The 20,997-nt window shown below is 43.6% G+C and overlaps 1 long non-coding RNA gene across 5 annotated transcripts; it reads right to left on the bottom strand.

The window, feature by feature from the left end:
• Positions 1-3,295: 3,295 nt before the first annotated feature.
• Positions 3,296-17,519, bottom strand: LOC144942423 (uncharacterized). 5 transcript variants are annotated; one of them, XR_013639376.1, is made up of 6 exons: positions 17,481-17,519; positions 14,538-14,759; positions 11,775-11,837; positions 9,775-9,894; positions 8,768-8,986; positions 3,296-3,695 (listed from the first exon to the last, which is right to left on the bottom strand). It is a non-coding gene; the product is annotated as an uncharacterized LOC144942423 (long non-coding RNA). The 5 variants fall into 5 exon arrangements; XR_013639374.1 differs by having other exon boundaries at positions 8,765-8,986; XR_013639377.1 differs by lacking the exon at positions 3,296-3,695 and having other exon boundaries at positions 8,716-8,986; positions 14,541-14,759.
• Positions 17,520-20,997: the final 3,478 nt, after the last annotated feature.

Genomic DNA, 20,997 nt, shown 5'->3' on the forward strand with positions numbered 1-20,997 from the left:
GAGGATTCTGGTGAGTCGTTGAGTGGTTTGGTGAGGGGTTGAGTGAAAGGTTGAGTGAGGGGTTGAGTGAGTGAGTGAGTGGTAGAGTTAGTCGTTGAGCGAGTGGTTGGGTGAGTGGTTGAGTGAGCGAGTGCTTGAGTGAGCAAGTGAGTGGTTGAGTGAGCAAGCGAGTGGTTGAGTGAGTGAGTGAACGGGCTTAGCAATCATTGGAAGGACGTAATAAACCATTTCGGATCTTAACTGATTGTGTTCACGTTTACGGTGACTTTCAGCGGCTGCTGCTTCAGCTGAAGCGGCTGCTGCTTCAGCTGAAGCAGCAGCCCCCCCCCCATCCCCGGACCCCTCCCCTACCCTCCACTTCTCACCCTGACGCCACACAACCCGTGGGTAGGCGATGCCCCCTGGTGGACAAGACGCGGTACAGGCGGCAGCACGAGACGCCAGCAGCGTTGCGCTGCCAGGGTTACTCTCCCGAACACCTCCGTACACTTACACACACCTACACACACCTCTATACACTTACACACACATACACACACACCTCTACACACCTACACACACACCTCTATACACTTACACACACATACACACACACCTCTACACACCTACACACACCTACACACACCTCTATACACTTACACACACCTCTACACACCTACACACACACCTCTATACACTTACACACACATACACACACACCTCTACACACCGACACACACACCTCTATACACTTACACACACATACACACACACCTCTATACACTTACACACACCTACACACACCTCTATACACTTACACACACATACACACACACACCTCTACACACCTACACACACCTCTATACACTCACACACACCTACACACACCTCTAAACACTTACACACACCTACACGCACACCTCTATACACTTACACACACCTACACACACACCTCTATACACTTACACACACCTACACACACACCTCTATACACTTACACACACCTACACACACACCTCTATACACTTACACACACACCTCTATACACTTACACACACCTCTCTACACCTAAACACCCACACACACACCTCTATACCCTTACTCACACCTACACACAACAACAACCGCCATTCGCCACTAAGTGGCGGTGACGTCACCACGACGCTTGTGCCAGGCCATGTGCACCCTGAGGCCACGTGAAGTGCTCGCAAGAGAGGTGTGGCAGTCGTGCCTCAAGGAGAGATGGGACGACGAGACGTCGTTAAAGTGACTGTCTGAGAGCAGTCTGGGTCGAGTCGTGCTCGGTCTCGCAACTCGGCGTGCGACGCAGCGTTGCGACAGGGCTCGCAAGAGAGCGGGGGCAGATCGTGCCTCGAGAAGTGATGGAACGAGGAGGGGTCGTTCGAGTCGCAGAAGTCTGAGTTCAACCTGGGTCGGGGCTGGGTTTCAGCCGTGCTCCGGCTGGCGGAGCGTCGTGAGGAAACGAAACACCGATGCCGATAGCCGGTGTCGCTTCTCGCAGAACGAAGTTAAGTGCGAGTGAAGCTGGCAGCTGCACGAACAAGGGAAGCACGGAGCAGAGAGAGTGACGAGTGACGACAAGCAATCAACCTGTAAAAGGGCGGAGATCGCCAAGCGTCGACCAAGCGTGCAAAGCAGAGAGCGCGAAGCAGTGGAGAAAGCCTGGTCAAACGGCTGTGAGGAAGAGGACAGCGCCATCGAATGCGCCGTGTGTTTGAGGGCACACCTACCAACGACCAGTGTAAACAGACAAGACGTCCAGAGCGACGGCGAGCGTCGTGCCAACTCGTCATCCAGCAGTGGAGAGAGAGCGCAAGAGCAGCACTACTCGGACGTCACCGGGCGTCACCGAGCGTCGTGCCAACTCGTCACCTGGCAGTAGAGGGAGAGAGAGCGCAAGAGCAGCACGACTCGGACGTCACCGGGCGTCACCGAGCGTCGTGCCAACTCGTCATCCAGCAGTGGAGGGAGAGAGAGCGCACAAGCAGAGACACGCAGGGGCTCGCGGCGGCCACGCCCAACCCAGAGAAAACTTCTGGCCGCTTGTATCCTCCTACACCACACAAGCTAACGACACAATTAATATTACGAGGGGACAACGCACACACAGCACGCACACGAATAAGACTTTAAAAAAAAAATTATCTTTGCGTTTCAGAAGGGTTGCCATTTCGAGGTGGTGCGTTCAATATCAACTGATCGTGCAAAGCAGTTGCTGCCGTCGAGTTACATGAATAAGAAATGTTTTAGTCATTCATTTTCGTTAACTGCATAATTTCGCCAATGAATAAAAAAATGTTTAGTCATTCATATTAGGTAATTGCATAACCTCGTAATTGCATAAGGATTTTAGTTATTCATATTAATCGAATGCATAGTATCGCAAATGCATAAGAGTTTGGTTATTCATGAATTATTGACGCATGTTTGACCTGCATGATAGAATGTCACATGCTTGTTAGAATAAATTGTTTAACACCAACTGTTCGAGTGCTTAATTCCAAGTCCATGCAAAACTATCTTATTCATAAGAGCTGTTGTTTGTGATGAGATCTGAAACTGGAGACCTAAAATAATATAAACACACTAAGATAATCAGTAAATGTTTAATCGATGATAATCGTGTTATCCTGATTGATATAACTCTGGATAAACGAAGCTAAGCCTAATTATCACAACTGCTCACATTAACATCATCGCAAGCATCCGCATAAATTACTACGATTATCTCAGCGATTATCATAATTTATGCATATAATCACATGCATTAGCATAATTTATGCATGTTAATACACACACTATCATAATTAATGCGATTTGCGCATTTTTCAGAAAATTATTAATTTTTATTATTTTCATCAAAATTTCATAACCCGACACATACAACAGAGGGTTCCGGGTGTAGTGGATTATGTGTTTAGAGGGTTAGCATTTTAGGGGCATAGGTGTTTTAAGGGTTAGGTGTCTAGAGGGTTCGTTCTTTAGAGGGTTGGGGTTTAAATGTGTTGAGATTAGGTTACAGATTTAGGGTTTTAGAACGTTAGGGGTTTGAGGGTTAGGGTTTTAGAGGTTGAGGATTTAGGACGTTATGAGTTCAGAGGGTTAGGGGTCTAGAGGGTTAGTTCTTTAGAGGGTAGTGGTTTAGATTGGTTGGTATCTAGAATGTTAAGGATTTAGGGTTTTAGAAGGTTAGGGTTTCAAGGTTTAGAGGGTTAGGGATTCAGAGGGTTTAGAAGGTTTGGTTTTTAATGGCTTAGACGGTTAGTGTTAAAAGAATAAGGGGTTTAGAGAGTGAGGGTTTTGGTGGGTTAGGGTTTTAAGGGTAAAGGGGTTGAGGGTTAGGGGTATAGGAATTTAGAGGGTTAGGGGTTGAGATGGTTAGTGTTTTGGTGGTTTAGAGTTTAAGCTTTTAGAGGGCGAGGGGTTTAAAGATTAGGGTTGTAAGGGTAAATGGGTTGAGAGGGTTAGCGGTTTAGATGGTTATGGATTTAGATAGTTAGGGGTTTAGAGGGTTTTAATTGTTCGAGGTTTAGTGGTTAAGGTCTCTGTGCGAGTCCAACATGTTTGTATGAGTCAATGGTAAGATAAAAAGAGTTCAGTTTAATTTGTATATTTCGAAACAATTTGTTTACTTTTCCTGTGATGTTTTTGTATTGTATTTTTGTTGTTATTTTCTGACCCACCCGATTGGACGTCTGTGAAAACATCGTTATAGCTCATCAGATTCATCCAGTATAAATAAATATTCCAATTAAAATTCTATTGACATCTGTGCGAATCTATGGATTTCTGTGAGTTTTTGGGCCTTTGAGTGTATGGATCTCTGTGTGAGGCTATGGGTCTCTGTGCATGTCTATCGGTCTCTGTGAGTATGGGGTCGCTGTGTGAGTCTGAGTGTCTGTAGTAATGTATGAGTCTCTGTTGGAGTCTATGGGTTTCTGGGTATGGTTGTTTGTGCGAGTCTTACATGCACAAATTTAACTTAAAAAGGCCATTGAGGGTTGCGGAATCCAAGTTGAATATTAAGTTCCCTGCAGTGCAAGCCAGCTCTCTAATCGTGTCATCAAACAGCCCCTTTAATTCTTTATAATAATAAAATAGACTTACTCCAGGAGATCCACACTGAGTCACAGTCAGGTCCTGAATTGTTTTTTTACATTTTCGACGAATGAATGATGAGTTCTTACACAAGTGGAGGGGGGGGAATTCGAGAGACTTGCACCGTTGTTTCAACTGCCATAGAAACAAACTGGTGACCTAAGGATCATCGCAAATCCAGTGTGCTAACCATTACACTGTGGCAAATCACCCACACGCTCACTCACCGAGCTACACGCTCACCTGTACACACATTCACTCAGGACCGCAGCTCACAACACTTCTCTTTCTGCTTCTTCTCTTTTACTGACCCCATGCATAAAACATCAAGGTGCCTTGCAATGGGGGGGGGGGTAAGAAGTGGCTAAGTTAAAATTCGAGATGCTTTCTTAAAAGATAAATATTTTTAGGGGGGACCTGAAGGCCCAAACTGAACTAGACTCCCTGAACAACTTTGACAGAGAGTTCCAAAGTCCAATGGCCACCGAAGCAAAATCCCGGTCGCCCATGGACCACTTTGAGCTTTCTTCTCGCGACACAGAGATCTAAATCAGCGATTCTGATGATGCAATTTACATGAAAGTGACGCTTCACAGTGGACGTTACAATTCCCGCTGATGGCATTACTACTATAATAGCCCAGAAATGTGTGTAATGCACGTGACGTCACTCCACATACCCCCTCCCCCGTCATTAATAATAAAATAATCATGAGCGGGTGGATTTTTACACTCACGCGGAAGGCCGAGTGGAAAGATAGTTTTTTCGCAAAGTTGCTTCAAATATGACGTTTCTTTACAGAAAGTAAAAAATAAATATACGCAGCAGTGCTAAATCCGTACGTGACGTCACTGCAAAAGAGACATCCCCCCCTCATTCATAATCATGAGCGGGTGGATTTTTACATTCCCGCAGGTTGATTGGAAATAATTTGTTTAACGCAAATTAACTTTAAATTTGACGTTTCTTTATTGAAATGTAATCAAATCAATATTTCTACGCAGCAACAAAGTGTATTTGGTGTCTTTATTTATTTCTTCAGCACTTGAAACAAAAGGTAAGTCTAATTTTTGCTTCTAAATTATTATAAAAGTAGCCTATAGCCCGTCCAAGGACGGGTGTATTGCAGTTAATCTGAAATATTCAATCGAAAATAAAGACCCGCTCATGATTATTAATGAGGGGGTGGGGCCAGGGTCCACATGAGTGACGTCATCATGCCATGATTATTGATGAAGGGGGGGGAGCTCCATGTGGAGTGACGGAATCCGCTCATGATTATTGATCAGGGGGGGGAACTCCATGTGGAATGACATCATCCACTCTTGATTATTAATGAGGGGGTGGGTGGCGTGGTCCACATCAGTGACGTCATCCGCTCATGATTATTAATTAGGGAGTTTGTGTCCCGCGCGTGACGTCACTCCACATGCCGCACCCCCGTCATTAAGGTAGAGCAGAATTATTATTTGTTGCAAATTCGCTTTAAGTTTCACGTTTCTTTATTTAAAATGAATCTAATAAATAATTCTACGCGGCAACAAATTGGATTTGGGGTCTATATTTTTTCCTAAGATAAGTCTAATTTATGCTTCTACATTTTGGTTAAATAGACATTTCTCGGTGATTTTCCAGATATTGTATTGCAATCCAATTTATTTGCACCCCAGCGACCGAAAGCAGAAAATAATAAAGTATCAGAGCAGTGAATTAGAACAAATTGAAGGTCAGTTATATACAGTGCTACAGTGAAATGCAGTGAAGTGTTTTATGACATAATTTCGTGCAAGATTCACTGCCATTCAATTAACACAAGATACAATTATACTCTGCTAATTTTCTTCGTAAATATTACAGCTTCCGTCCTAGGATGGGCAAAGAAGCTAGTTTGATAAGAGATGGCCAATGTGTGTTGCTGTCACGGTTCAAATTTTCCAAATTCACAAATGACCGACAAATTCCTCAATTGGCATTCCACAAAGCAACATCACAACATGTAGCTACTGCAGACTACTGTATGTGCTGTACTGCGCCTTCGTGATAATTCTTTATAATAATTCTTTATAATAATAAAATAGACTTACTCCAGGAGATCCACACTGAGTCACAGTCAGGTCCTGAATTGTTTTTTTACATTTTCGACGAATGAATGATGAGTTCTAACACAAGTGGAGGGGGGGGAATTCGAGAGACTTGCACCGTTGTTTCAACTGCCATAGAAACAAACTGGTGACCTAAGGATCATCGCAAATCCAGTGTGCTAACCATTACACTGTGGCAAATCACCCACACGCTCACTCACCGAGCTACACGCTCACCTGTACACACATTCACTCAGGACCGCAGCTCACAACACTTCTCTTTCTGCTTCTTCTCTTTTACTGACCCCATGCATAAAACATCAAGGTGCCTTGCAATGGGGGGGGGGGTAAGAAGTGGCTAAGTTAAAATTCGAGATGCTTTCTTAAAAGATAAATATTTTTAGGGGGGACCTGAAGGCCCAAACTGAACTAGACTCCTTGAACAACTTTGACAGAGAGTTCCAAAGTCCAATGGCCACCGAAGCAAAATCCCGGTCGCCCATGGACCACTTTGAGCTTTCTTCTCGCGACACAGAGATCTAAATCAGCGATTCTGATGATGCAATTTACATGAAAGTGACGCTTCACAGTGGACGTTACAATTCCCGCTGATGGCATTACTACTATAATAGCCCAGAAATGTGTGTAATGCACGTGACGTCACTCCACATACCCCCTCCCCCGTCATTAATAATAAAATAATCATGAGCGGGTGGATTTTTACACTCACGCGGAAGGCCGAGTGGAAAGATAGTTTTTTCGCAAAGTTGCTTCAAATATGACGTTTCTTTACAGAAAGTAAAAAATTTATATACGCAGCAGTGCTAAATCCGTACGTGACGTCACTGCAAAAGAGACACCCCCCCCTCATTCATAATCATGAGCGGGTGGATTTTTACATTCCCGCAGGTTGATTGGAAATAATTTGTTTCACGCAAATTAACTTTAAATTTGACGTTTCTTTATTGAAATGTAATCAAATCAATACTTCTACGCAGCAACAGAGTGTATTTGGTGTCTTTATTTATTTCTTCAGCACTTGAAACAAAAGGTAAGTCTAATTTTTGCTTCTAAATTATTATAAAAGTAGGCTATAGCCCGTCCAAGGACGGGTGTATTGCAGTTAATCTGAAATATTCAATCGAAAATAAAGACCCGCTCATGATTATTAATGAGGGGGTGGGGCCAGGGTCCACATGAGTGACGTCATCATTCCATGATTATTGATGAAGGGGGGGGAGCTCCATGTGGAGTGACGGAATCCGCTCATGATTATTGATCAGGGGGGGGAACTCCATGTGGAATGACATCATCCACTCTTGATTATTAATGAGGGGGTGGGTGGCGTGGTCCACATCAGTGACGTCATCCGCTCATGATTATTAATTAGGGAGTTTGTGTCCCGCGCGTGACGTCACTCCACATGCCGCACCCCCGTCATTAAGGTAGAGCAGAATTATTATTTGTTGCAAATTCGCTTTAAGTTTCACGTTTCTTTATTTAAAATGAATCTAATAAAATAATTCTACGCGGCAACAAATTGGATTTGGGGGTCTATATTTATTCCTAAGATAAGTCTAATTTATGCTTCTACATTTTGGTTAAATAGACATTTCTCGGTGATTTTCCAGATATTGTATTGCAATCCAATTTATTTGCACCCCAGCGACCGAAAGCAGAAAATAATAAAGTATCAGAGCAGTGAATTAGAACAAATTGAAGGTCAGTTATATACAGTGCTACAGTGAAATGAAGTGAAGTGTTTTATGACGTAATTTCGTGCAAGATTCACTGCCATTCAATTAACACAATATACAATTATACTCTGCTAATTTTTTTTGTAAATATTACAGCTTCCGTCCTAGGATGGGCAAAGAAGCTAGTTTGATAAGAGTAGGCCAATGTGTGTTGCTGTCACGGTTCACATTTTCCAAATTCACAAATGACCGACACATTCCTCAATTGGCATTCCACAAAGCAACATCACAACATGTAGCTACTGCAGACTACTGTATGTGCTGTACTGCGCCTTCGTGATAGCCTTGCGCTGTAAGCCTTGCGATTTTACACCTCCCCCTTTTATATCGTTTAGAAAATACGTTGTCACTTCATTATCAACACCACCGCTACCCGACTAGCGTTGCCTCAACCCACACTCATGTCGCTGACAGCATCGTCTGCCCTTTCTCGTAACCGTCGCCTCTCAACCTTCACCTCCACCTAACCCTGTACACAAACTACTTTGCATCGCGCATAAAGAAATGTTCTGTACTGTGGAGTACAATATAGTAATTACGCATGATATTTTAGTGATTTTATTTTCATAATGTACTGCTAATAATGTTTTAACGTTTACTGCCGAAACTAGTATTGAGTGTAGTATTTTTAGTAATTGAATGTAATGTTGCGGATACGTCTAGGATGAAGATGCATGCATTAACACGGCTTCAGCATTGTTTAGTCCTCGTGGCAAAATTGCGTTGATTTACGTCGTTTCGGTATTCGGTGTCGCACATTTAAGGAAAGCATCCCCGACATAAACCGGGGTATTACTGTCAACTAAATTATTATTATTCAAGACTTACCACCTCACGTGTAGGTCGTCGCGATCGCATGCTAGAAGCTTGCACATTTGCCTGTTTCTCATTACGAACGTGTCCCAAGGCCTTGTTCAGATCACCTTGAGTGTGGGCCAAGGCAACTGCGTGCACGGACAGTGACCCACACTCGGCGCGGAGACGTGCCACCACCCCACGCACCTCGCGGCTGTACAGGTACATGTGGCGCACACTCACATTCACCTCCACCTGTCAGGAGGACAGAAACAAGAGTTAGGGACAAGGACATTTTTATTATTGTTACACTTCCTGACCCAGAAAATCCTAAGTATCAAGAATATTTTTAACGAGGGTCATGCCATTTTTTTGGCAGCAGGAGGGGATGATGATTGCATCTGTCATCCGAATTCAGTAATTTTGCAAGTAATTTCCAGCATTGGGATAGATGAGCAATACATGTTCAATTGGAAGGGGTTTTTTATTTTATGGGAGGAAATCCATGTGTAGTGAGTCCAACTGAGTTGCAGAAGTTCTTCTTCAGAGGCAACACAGCGCGCACCGCTGGCAGACGGCGCGCTGGGAGCCGTCTCCGCGTCGCCACGTGGCCGATGGCTCACGGAGACCCGCGACGTGGTCCAGCTTCCAGCTCTCACCAACTGACCTCGAGCCCCTTCCGGCTCTCCATTATATCCCCTTCCCGCGTCACCCAGACTCTGTCCTTCACCACACCCCTTAAGAACTTTCCAGATAATACCACCCCCTAGCGCCCGCGGGCTCCACCCTTGAACCCTTTACCCGATGGCTCGTGTCGCCTGGATGGCTTAGGGGCTGGGGCGGCGAAGCCCCAGCCTACGCTCGCATTACACATGTAAGAATTAAAGCTGTTGGGAATGCATTCCCATATATACAATTGTCTAATGAACTCCTTTATGCGCCGATTTGATTAGTGGCCACTTCTCCAGCATACACATTTTGAGCGCTAAGCGAGGTCTGCCTGTACAATAATTTTCACTATTATTATTCAAGCACACAAATACCTCTCTAGACGTGGGCAGCATGGCTCAACCTCAGGTCTTGCTCCGTGAATTGCCGGCATTCTCGCAGACGCCCCATGCCTCACTGCATGCAGCTAAAGACATGGCTGTACTCTCCAATTGCTGTCAAATGAGAAGAGAGTTTAAGACACCATGAAGCACTTTTCTTGACACTGCAACACCACCACACCATCTTGACTAGTTTTACCGTGTCAATGACCACATATGCCAATGCAATTTATATACAGTGAGGGAAAAAAGTATTTGATCTCCTGCTGATTTTGTACATTTGCCCACTGACAAAGAAATGATCAGTCTATAATTTTAATGGTAGGTTTATTTGAACAGTGAAAGAAAGAATAACAACAAAATCCAGAAAAACGCACGTCCAAAATGTTATAACTTGATTTGCATTTTAATGAGGGAAATAAGTATTTGACCCCCTCTCAATCAGAAAGATTTCTGGCTCCCAGGTGTCATTTATACAGGTAACGAGCTGAGATTAGGAGCACACTCTTAAAGGGAGTGCTCCTAATCTCGGCTTGTTACCTGTATAAAAGACACCTGTTCACAGAAGAGTTTTAGAAGGTCATGGGTTTAGAGGTTTTGATATTTAGGGGATTAGGGGTTTATAAGGTGAGGGGTTTAGTGGGTTACGGTTTTACAGGTTGAGGGGTTTAGACGGTTTGGGGTTTATAAGGTTAAGGGTTTAGGCAGTTAAGAGTGTTGGGGGTTTATGGGTTGCGGTTTTATAGGGTGAGGTGTTTAGACGGTTGGGGTCTTAAGGGGAAAGTCCTTCAGAGGATTTGGTGTTTAGAGGGTTAGAGTTTAGAACGTTTTGAGTTTAGAGGGTTTAGAGAGTTACGTGTTTAGAGGTTTGTGGGTTTTAGAGGGTTAGGGGTTTAGAGAGTTACGTGTTTAGAGGTTTTTGTGTTTCGATTGTTGGATGTTGAATGGTTTAGATGGTTAGTAGTTGAGGTTATAAGGGTATGTGTTTAGGGGTTTAGAGGTATCGGGGTTTCAAGGGTTAGTGATTTACAGTGTTAGGGGTTTAGTGGTTTGAGAGTTGAGGGTTTAACACGTAGACTTTCACAACTAATATTGTCCATAATAAAGTTTTTTTTTGGTTTAGTCTCCAACACTAAATGGCACTTTTTGTTGATGTGACAAAGTTTACTAATTGGCTGTTTCAGGTGGTGGTTGGTTTAACGACACGTTTATATTTACATAATCTAACAAAAAAAACCTTTATGGGTTTAGAGGGTTCCGGGTGTAGTGGATTATGTGTTTAGAGGGTTAGCATTTTAGGGGCATAGGTGTTTTAAGGGTTAGGTGTCTAGAGGGTTCGTTCTTAAGAGGGTTGGGGTTTAAATGTGTTAGGATTAGGTTACAGATTTAGGGTTTTAGAACGTTAGGGGTTTGAGGGTTAGGGTTTTAGAGGTTGAGGATTTAGGAGGTTATGAGTTCAGAGGGTTAGGGGTCTAGAGGGTTAGTTCTTTAGAGGGTAGTGGTTTAGATTGGTTGGTATTTAGAATGTTAAGGATTTAGGGTTTTAGAAGGTTAGGGTTTCAAGGTTTAGAGGGTTAGGGATTCAGAGGGTTTAGAAGTTTTGGTTTTTAATGGCTTAGACGGTTAGGGTTAAAAGAATAAGGGGTTTAGAGAGTGAGGGTTTTGGTGGGTTAGGGTTTTAAGGGTAAAGGGGTTGAGGGTTAGGGGTATAGGAATTTAGAGGGTTAGGGGTTGAGATGGTTAGTGTTTTGGTGGTTTAGAGTTTAAGCTTTTAGAGGGCGAGGGGTTTAAAGATTAGGGTTGTAAGGGTAATTGGGTTGAGAGGGTTAGCGGTTTAGATGGTTATGGATTTAGATAGTTAGGGGTTTAGAGAGTTTTAATTGTTCGAGGTTTAGTGGTTAAGGTCTCTGTGCGAGTCCAACATGTTTGTATGAGTCTATGGTAAGATAAAAAGAGTTCAGTTTAATTTGTATATTTCGAAACAATTTGTTTACCTTTCCTGTGATGTTTTTGTATTGTATTTTTGTTGTTATTTTCTGACCCACCCGATTGGACGTCTGTGAAAACATCGTTATAGCTCATCAGATTCATCCAGTATAAATAAATATTCCAATTAAAATTCTATTGACATCTGTGCGAATCTATGGATTTCTGTGAGTTGTTGGGCCTTTGAGTGTATGGATCTCTGTGTGAGGCTATGGGTCTCTGTGCATGTCAATCGGTCTCTGTGAGTATGGGGTCGCTGTGTGAGTCTGAGTGTCTGTAGTAATGTATGAGTCTCTGTTGGAGTCTATGGGTTTCTGGGTATGGTTGTTTGTGCGAGTCTTACATGCACAAATTTAACTTAAAAAGGCCATTGAGGGTTGCGGAATCCAAGTTGAATATTAAGTTCCCTGCAGTGCAAGCCAGCTCTCTAGTCGTGTCATCAAACAGCCCCTTTAACTCTTTATAATAATAAAATAGACTTACTCCAGGAGATCCACACTGAGTCACAGTCAGGTCCTGAATTGTTTTTTTACATTTTCGACGAATGAATGATGAGTTCTTACACAAGTGGAGGGGGGGAGGAATTCGAGAGACTTGCACCGTTGTTTCAACTGCCATAGAAACAAACTGGTGACCTTAGGATCATCGCAAATCCAGTGTGCTAACCATTACACTGTGGCAAATCACCCACACGCTCACTCACCGCGCTACACGCTCACCTGTACACACATTCACTCACGACCGCAGCTCACAACACTTCTCTTTCTGCTTCTTCTCTTTTACTGACCCCATGCATAAAACATAAAGGTGCCTTACAATGGGGGGGGGGAGGTAAGAAGAGGCTAAGTTAAAATTCGAGATGCTTTCTTAAAAGATAAATATTTTTAGGGGGGACCTGAAGGCCCAAACTGAACTAGACTACCTGACCATCTTTGACAGAGAGTTCCAAAGTCCAATGGCCACCGAAGCAAAATCCCGGTCGCCCATGGACCACTTTGAGCTTTCTTCTCGCGACACAGAGATCTAAATCAGCGATTCTGATGATGCAATTTACATGAAAGTGACGCTTCACAGTGGACGTTACAATTCCCGCTGATGGCATTACTACTATAATAGCCCAGAAATGTGTGTAATGCACGTGACGTCACTCCACATACCCCCTCCCCCGTCATTAATAATAAAATAATCATGAGCGGGTGGATTTTTACACTCACGCGGAAGGCCGAGTGGAAAGATAGTTTTTTCGCAAAGTTGCTTCAAATATGACGTTTCTTTACAGAAAGTAAAAAATAAATATACGCAGCAGTGCTAAATCCGTACGTGACGTCACTGCAAAAGAGACATCCCCCCCTCATTCATAATCATGAGCGGGTGGATTTTTACATTCCCGCAGGTTGATTGGAAATAATTTGTTTAACGCAAATTAACTTTAAATTTGACGTTTCTTTATTGAAATGTAATCAAATCAATATTTCTACGCAGCAACAAAGTGTATTTGGTGTCTTTATTTATTTCTTCAGCACTTGAAACAAAAGGTAAGTCTAATTTTTGCTTCTAAATTATTATAAAAGTAGCCTATAGCCCGTCCAAGGACGGGTGTATTGCAGTTAATCTGAAATATTCAATCGAAAATAAAGACCCGCTCATGATTATTAATGAGGGGGTGGGGCCAGGGTCCACATGAGTGACGTCATCATGCCATGATTATTGATGAAGGGGGGGGAGCTCCATGTGGAGTGACGGAATCCGCTCATGATTATTGATCAGGGGGGGGAACTCCATGTGGAATGACATCATCCACTCTTGATTATTAATGAGGGGGTGGGTGGCGTGGTCCACATCAGTGACGTCATCCGCTCATGATTATTAATTAGGGAGTTTGTGTCCCGCGCGTGACGTCACTCCACATGCCGCACCCCCGTCATTAAGGTAGAGCAGAATTATTATTTGTTGCAAATTCGCTTTAAGTTTCACGTTTCTTTATTTAAAATGAATCTAATAAATAATTCTACGCGGCAACAAATTGGATTTGGGGTCTATATTATTTCCTAAGATAAGTCTAATTTATGCTTCTACATTTTGGTTAAATAGACATTTCTCGGTGATTTTCCAGATATTGTATTGCAATCCAATTTATTTGCACCCCAGCGACCGAAAGCAGAAAATAATAAAGTATCAGAGCAGTGAATTAGAACAAATTGAAGGTCAGTTATATACAGTGCTACAGTGAAATGCAGTGAAGTGTTTTATGACATAATTTCGTGCAAGATTCACTGCCATTCAATTAACACAAGATACAATTATACTCTGCTAATTTTCTTCGTAAATATTACAGCTTCCGTCCTAGGATGGGCAAAGAAGCTAGTTTGATAAGAGATGGCCAATGTGTGTTGCTGTCACGGTTCAAATTTTCCAAATTCACAAATGACCGACAAATTCCTCAATTGGCATTCCACAAAGCAACATCACAACATGTAGCTACTGCAGACTACTGTATGTGCTGTACTGCGCCTTCGTGATAGCCTTGCGCTGTAAGCCTTGCGATTTTACACCTCCCCCTTTTATATCGTTTAGAAAATACGTTGTCACTTCATTATCAACACCACCGCTACCCGACTAGCGTTGCCTCAACCCACACTCATGTCGCTGACAGCATCGTCTGCCCTTTCTCGTAACCGTCGCCTCTCAACCTTCACCTCCACCTAACCCTGTACACAAACTACTTTGCATCGCGCATAAAGAAATGTTCTGTACTATTATTCAAGACTTACCACCTCACGTGTAGGTCGTCGCGATCGCATGCTAGAAGCTTGCACATTTGCCTGTTTCTCATTACGAACGTGTCCCAAGGCCTTGTTCAGATCACCTTGAGTGTGGGCCAAGGCAACTGCGTGCACGGACAGTGACCCACACTCGGCGCGGAGACGTGCCACCACCCCACGCACCTCGCGGCTGTACAGGTACATGTGGCGCACACTCACATTCACCTCCACCTGTCAGGAGGACAGAAACAAGAGTTAGGGACAAGGAAATTTTTATTATTGTTACACTTCCTGACCCAGAAAATCCTAAGTCTCAAGAATATTTTTAACGAGGGTCATGCCATTTTTTTGGCAGCAGGAGGGGATGATGATTGCATCTCTCATCCGAATTCAGTAATTTTGCAAGTAATTTCCAGCATTGGGATAGATGAGCAATACATGTTCAATTGGAAGGGGTTTTTTATTTTATGGGAGGAAATCCATGTGTAGTGAGTCCAACTGAGTTGCAGAAGTTCTTCTTCAGAGGCAACACAGTGCATCGCACGCCGTGCTCTGCTAGAGCCGGCATCACTCTGCAACACACACGATGCTGTCCGGCACCATACAGTGACATCCCCAATGTCACTCACTACACATGTATAGAGTAGTATGACGACATGACATCATGAGCGCTGTGAGGCGCAATGACGTCATGTCACGGCAAATACTTAAGGGGGACCCCGTGGCGAAAGCGGGGTCGTTGTGGGAGCCCGGGATGGTGAGCGTCTTAAGAAGGTCTCTCCTGCTCGTGACCGGACGGTGTTGGCTGATCCCCAGTCCGGGTTCTACGAGTAGGAGAGCCGAAGATACAGCCAGGGGTAGGGCTCAGAGAAGTCTGCAAGAGCCGGTTAAGATTACGTGGGGTGCTGCTCTCCTCGGTCGGGTGGTGTTGGATAAGCCCCCATCCCAACTCGAGTGAGAGGCCAAGAGATAGCCCAGGCTAGGAATAGATAGAGCCTGACGTCCGCGCCAAGGACTGAGTGTAGGGACACCTACCTCTGGTGTGTTTTGTTACCTCTGTGTTAATAAACTGGCGCAAGCCCTTACTAAGAGTTCAGTCTACGAGTCGTCCATGTACAGCAGGTGGAGAACATACACACTCCTCAATTAAGCCCACAAATCAACTATGCATCATAACGCTGGCTGTGGAAACCTAAGTTTATGAATAAAATAATTGACATGGCTCAGCGGTAGTGCATTTGCCACTTGTTGCAGAGGTTTGCGGTTCTATTCCCACAGGCCGTCCTGGTTAATACTAAGATGTACGAGCCGTAAAATAAACGCCATCGGCTTCACAGGGGACATCGAATATCCCGTTTAACACGTAGGCTTTCACGACGAACATCATCCATAAGAGGTTTGTTCTGTTAGATCGTGTAAATATATGTGTCGTTAAAATCCACCACCACCCGACACAGCCAACTAGTAAGGGTTGTAATGTAAACAGAACATGCCAATTTGTCACTAGTACAGCACACTGGTGTGTTGGAGAGCCAAGCCACAACATTTACAATCTGAGTACGATGTTTTGCCAGTATTACAACTAGCTTCATCAGGCGACAGACAGATTTGTGGAGAAGTCCACCTGTTTTGTTCCTTATATAGAGGCGTAGACGTGGTGACCACACTTCACGCTCTTGCGCAAAGTGGAGGGGGGGCGATTAATGAGTCAACGTACATTATGCATGTGCATTATACGAGCCCTTTAATCTTGTCCTTCCAGTCCATTGTGTGTATTAAAATAGCCGTATCAATGACAATACTATATTCTATCAAAAAAATAAAAAATATATTTTGAAACAATCTTTTTTACATGGTATGTTTCGGCTTCGGTCTAATTGTCAACGCTCAACTTACGTAGGCTGTAATTGACCACGGTCCCTTACATTATGGCAAGCCTCGGGGCCACTTCCTGGAGTTGTGGAGTTCTGCCAATACTCATACGGTACATTTCATTAAAGCGTGTTTAAAAAAAAATATTTTAAAATATTACTTATTCAAAAGAAGTTTTAGCATCTGTATTATTAGTGCTGTTACCAATACCTCAATGAAGCCCTCATATATTGCTCATACATGTGCAATAATACAGGTCGACGACAAGCGACTGTGTTCATTCAGACGCTGTCTTTCCGACAGACCTGTTCTTCACCTGAGGACGGCTGCTTGCGTTGTGGCCGAAACGTAGTGAAAATTGTATTTTATTATGTTTTATTTTTATTATTTTATTATTTCCCTTCTACGTGACTTTACCGAAAGAACCAAGAAGAAGCGACTGTGTCTCCGTCTGTTTATTTCTTCGTTATATGGACAGCTCGCGTTCCGCTCTCTCGGACGTTCCGCGGCGCGTCGCGTGAGCTGGCGTCCCGCTCTCACGGCATTCTCTCGCTCTCGGCGCGTCGCGTGAGCTGGCGTCCCGCTTCCCCGCTCCCGCGCACCGCTGGCAGACGGCGCGCTGGGAGCCGTCTCCGCGTCGCCACGTGGCCGATGGCTCACGGAGACCCGCGACGTGGTCCAGCTTCCAGCTCTCACCAACTGACCTCGAGCCCCTTCCGGCTCTCCATTATATCCCCTTCCCGCGTCACCCAGACTCTGCCCTTCACCACACCCCTTAAGAACTTTCCAGATAATACCACCCCCTAGCGCCCGCGGACTCCACCCTTGAACCCTTTACCCGATGGCTCGTGTCGCCTGGATGGCTTAGGGGCTGGGGCGGCGAAGCCCCAGCCTACGCTCGCATTACACATGTAAGAATTAAAGCTGTTGGGAATGCATTCCCATATATACAATTGTCTAATGAACTCCTTTATGCGCCGATTTGATTAGTGGCCACTTCTCCAGCATACACATTTTGAGCGCTAAGCGAGGTCTGCCTGTACAATAATTTTCACTATTATTATTCAAGCACACAAATACCTCTCTAGACGTGGGCAGCATGGCTCGACCTCAGGTCTTGCTCCGTGAATTGCCGGCATTCTCGCAGACGCCCCATGCCTCACTGCATACAGCTAAAGACATGGCTGTACTCTCCAATTGCTGTCAAATGAGAAGAGAGTTTAAGACACCATGAAGCACTTTTCTTGACACTGCAACACCACCACACCATCTTGACTAGTTTTACCGTGTCAATGACCACATATGCCAATGCAATTTATATACAGTGAGGGAAAAAAGTATTTGATCCCCTGCTGATTTTGTACGTTTGCCCACTGACAAAGAAATGATCAGTCTATAATTTTAATGGTAGGTTTATTTGAACAGTGAAAGACAGAATAACAACAAAATCCAGAAAAACGCACGTCAAAAATGTTATAACTTGATTTGCATTTTAATGAGGGAAATAAGTATTTGAGCCCCTCTCAATCAGAAAGATTTCTGGCTCCCAGGTGTCATTTATACAGGTAACGAGCTGAGATTAGGAGCACACTCTTAAAGGGAGTGCTCCTAATCTCGGCTTGTTACCTGTATAAAAGACACCTGTTCACAGAAGAGTTTTAGAAGGTTATGGGTTTAGAGGTTTTGATATTTAGGGGATTAGGGGTTTATAAGGTGAGGGGTTTAGTGGGTTACGGTTTTACAGGTTGAGGGGTTTAGACGGTTTGGGGTTTATAAGGTTAAGGGTTTAGGCAGTTAAGAGTGTTGGGGGTTTATGGGCTGCGGTTTTATAGGGTGAGGTGTTTAGACGGTTGGGGTCTTAAGGGGAAAGTCCTTCAGAGGATTTGGTGTTTAGAGGGTTAGAGTTTAGAACGTTTTGAGTTTAGAGGGTTTAGAGAGTTACGTGTTTAGAGGTTTATGGGTTTTAGAGGGTTAGGGGTTTAAAGAGTTACGTGTTTAGAGGTTTTTGTGTTTCGATTGTTGGATGTTGAATGGTTTAGATGGTTAGTAGTTGAGGTTATAAGGGTATGTGTTTAGGGGTTTAGAGGTATCGGGGTTTCAAGGGTTAGTGATTTACAGTGTTAGGGGTTTAGTGGTTTGAGAGTTGAGGGTTTAACACGTAGACTTTCACAACTAATATTGTCCATAATAAAGTTTTTTTTTGGTTTAGTCTCCAACACTAAATGGCACTTTTTGTTGATGTGACAAAGTTTACTAATTGGCTGTTTCAGGTGGTGGTTGGTTTAACGACACGTTTATATTTACATAATCTAACAAAAAAAACCTTTATGGGTTTAGAGGGTTCCGGGTGTAGTGGATTATGTGTTTAGAGGGTTAGCATTTTAGGGGCATAGGTGTTTTAAGGGTTAGGTGTCTAGAGGGTTCGTTCTTAAGAGGGTTGGGGTTTAAATGTGTTGGGATTAGGTTACAGATTTTGGGTTTTAGAACGTTAGGGGTTTGAGGGTTAGGGTTTTAGAGTTTGAGGATTTAGGAGGTTATGAGTTCAGAGGGTTAGGGGTCTAGAGGGTTAGTTCTTTAGAGGGTAGTGGTTTAGATTGGTTGGTATTTAGAATGTTAAGGATTTAGGGTTTTAGAAGGTTAGGGTTTCAAGGTTTAGAGGGTTAGGGATTCAGAGGGTTTAGAAGTTTTGGTTTTTAATGGCTTAGACGGTTAGGGTTAAAAGAATAAGGGGTTTAGAGAGTGAGGGTTTTGGTGGGTTAGGGTTTTAAGGGTAAAGGGGTTGAGGGTTAGGGGTATAGGAATTTAGAGGGTTAGGGGTTGAGATGGTTAGTGTTTTGGTGGTTTAGAGTTTAAGCTTTTAGAGGGCGAGGGGTTTAAAGATTAGGGTTGTAAGGGTAAATGGGTTGAGAGGGTTAGCGGTTTAGATGGTTATGGATTTAGATAGTTAGGGGTTTAGAGGGTTTTAATTGTTCGAGGTTTAGTGGTTAAGGTCTCTGTGCGAGTCCAACATGTTTGTATGAGTCTATGGTAAGATAAAAAGAGTTGAGTTTAATTTGTATATTTCGAAACAATTTGTTTACCTTTCCTGTGATGTTTTTGTATTGTATTTTTGTTGTTATTTTCTGACCCACCCGATTGGACGTCTGTGAAAACATCGTTATAGCTCATCAGATTCATCCAGTATAAATAAATATTCCAATTAAAATTCTATTGACATCTGTGCGAATCTATGGATTTCTGTGAGTTTTTGGGCCTTTGAGTGTATGGATCTCTGTGTGAGGCTATGGGTCTCTGTGCATGTCAATCGGTCTCTGTGAGTATGGGGTCGCTGTGTGAGTCTGAGTGTCTGTAGTAATGTATGAGTCTCTGTTGGAGTCTATGGGTTTCTGGGTATGGTTGTTTGTGCGAGTCTTACATGCACAAATTTAACTTAAAAAGGCCATTGAGGGTTGCGGAATCCAAGTTGAATATTAAGTTCCCTGCAATGCAAGCCAGCTCTCTAGTCGTGTCATCAAACAGCCCCTTTAACTCTTTATAATAATAAAATAGACTTACTCCAGGAGATCCACACTGAGTCACAGTCAGGTCCTGAATTGTTTTTTTACATTTTCGACGAATGAATGATGAGTTCTTACACAAGTGGAGGGGGGGGAATTCGAGAGACTTGCACCGTTGTTTCAACTGCCATAGAAACAAACTGGTGACCTTAGGATCATCGCAAATCCAGTGTGCTAACCATTACACTGTGGCAAATCACCCACACGCTCACTCACCGTGCTACACGCTCACCTGTACACACATTCACTCACGACCGCAGCTCACAACACTTCTCTTTCTGCTTCTTCTCTTTTACTGACCCCATGCATAAAACATAAAGGTGCCTTACAATGGGGGGGGGGGGGGGGGTAAGAAGAGGCTAAGTTAAAATTCGAGATGCTTTCTTAAAAGATAAATATTTTTAGGGGGGACCTGAAGGCCCAAACTGAACTAGACTCCCTGACCAACTTTGACAGAGAGTTCCAAAGTCCAATGGCCACCGAAGCAAAATCCCGGTCGCCCATGGACCACTTTGAGCTTTCTTCTCGCGACACAGAGATCTAAATCAGCGATTCTGATGATGCAATTTACATGAAAGTGACGCTTCACAGTGGACGTTACAATTCCCGCTGATGGCATTACTACTATAATAGCCCAGAAATGTGTGTAATGCACGTGACGTCACTCCACATACCCCCTCCCCCGTCATTAATAATAAAATAATCATGAGCGGGTGGATTTTTACACTCACGCGGAAGGCCGAGTGGAAAGATACAATTATACTCTGCTAATTTTTTTCGTAAATATTACAGCTTCCGTCCTAGGATGGGCAAAGAAGCTAGTTTGATAAGAGTAGGCCAATGTGTGTTGCTGTCATGGTTCAAATTTTCCAAATTCACAAATGACCGACAAATTCCTCAATTGGCATTCCACAAAGCAACATCACAACATGTAGCTACTGTAGACTACTGTATGTGCTGTACTGCGCCTTCGTGATAGCCTTGCGCTGTAAGCCTTGCGATTTTACACCTCCCCCTTTTATATCGTTTAGAAAATACGT

The sequence above is a fragment of the Lampetra fluviatilis genome, chromosome 27, assembly GCF_964198595.1.
Source record: "Lampetra fluviatilis chromosome 27, kcLamFluv1.1, whole genome shotgun sequence".
In the NCBI taxonomy this organism is placed as follows: domain Eukaryota; kingdom Metazoa; phylum Chordata; class Hyperoartia; order Petromyzontiformes; family Petromyzontidae; genus Lampetra; species Lampetra fluviatilis.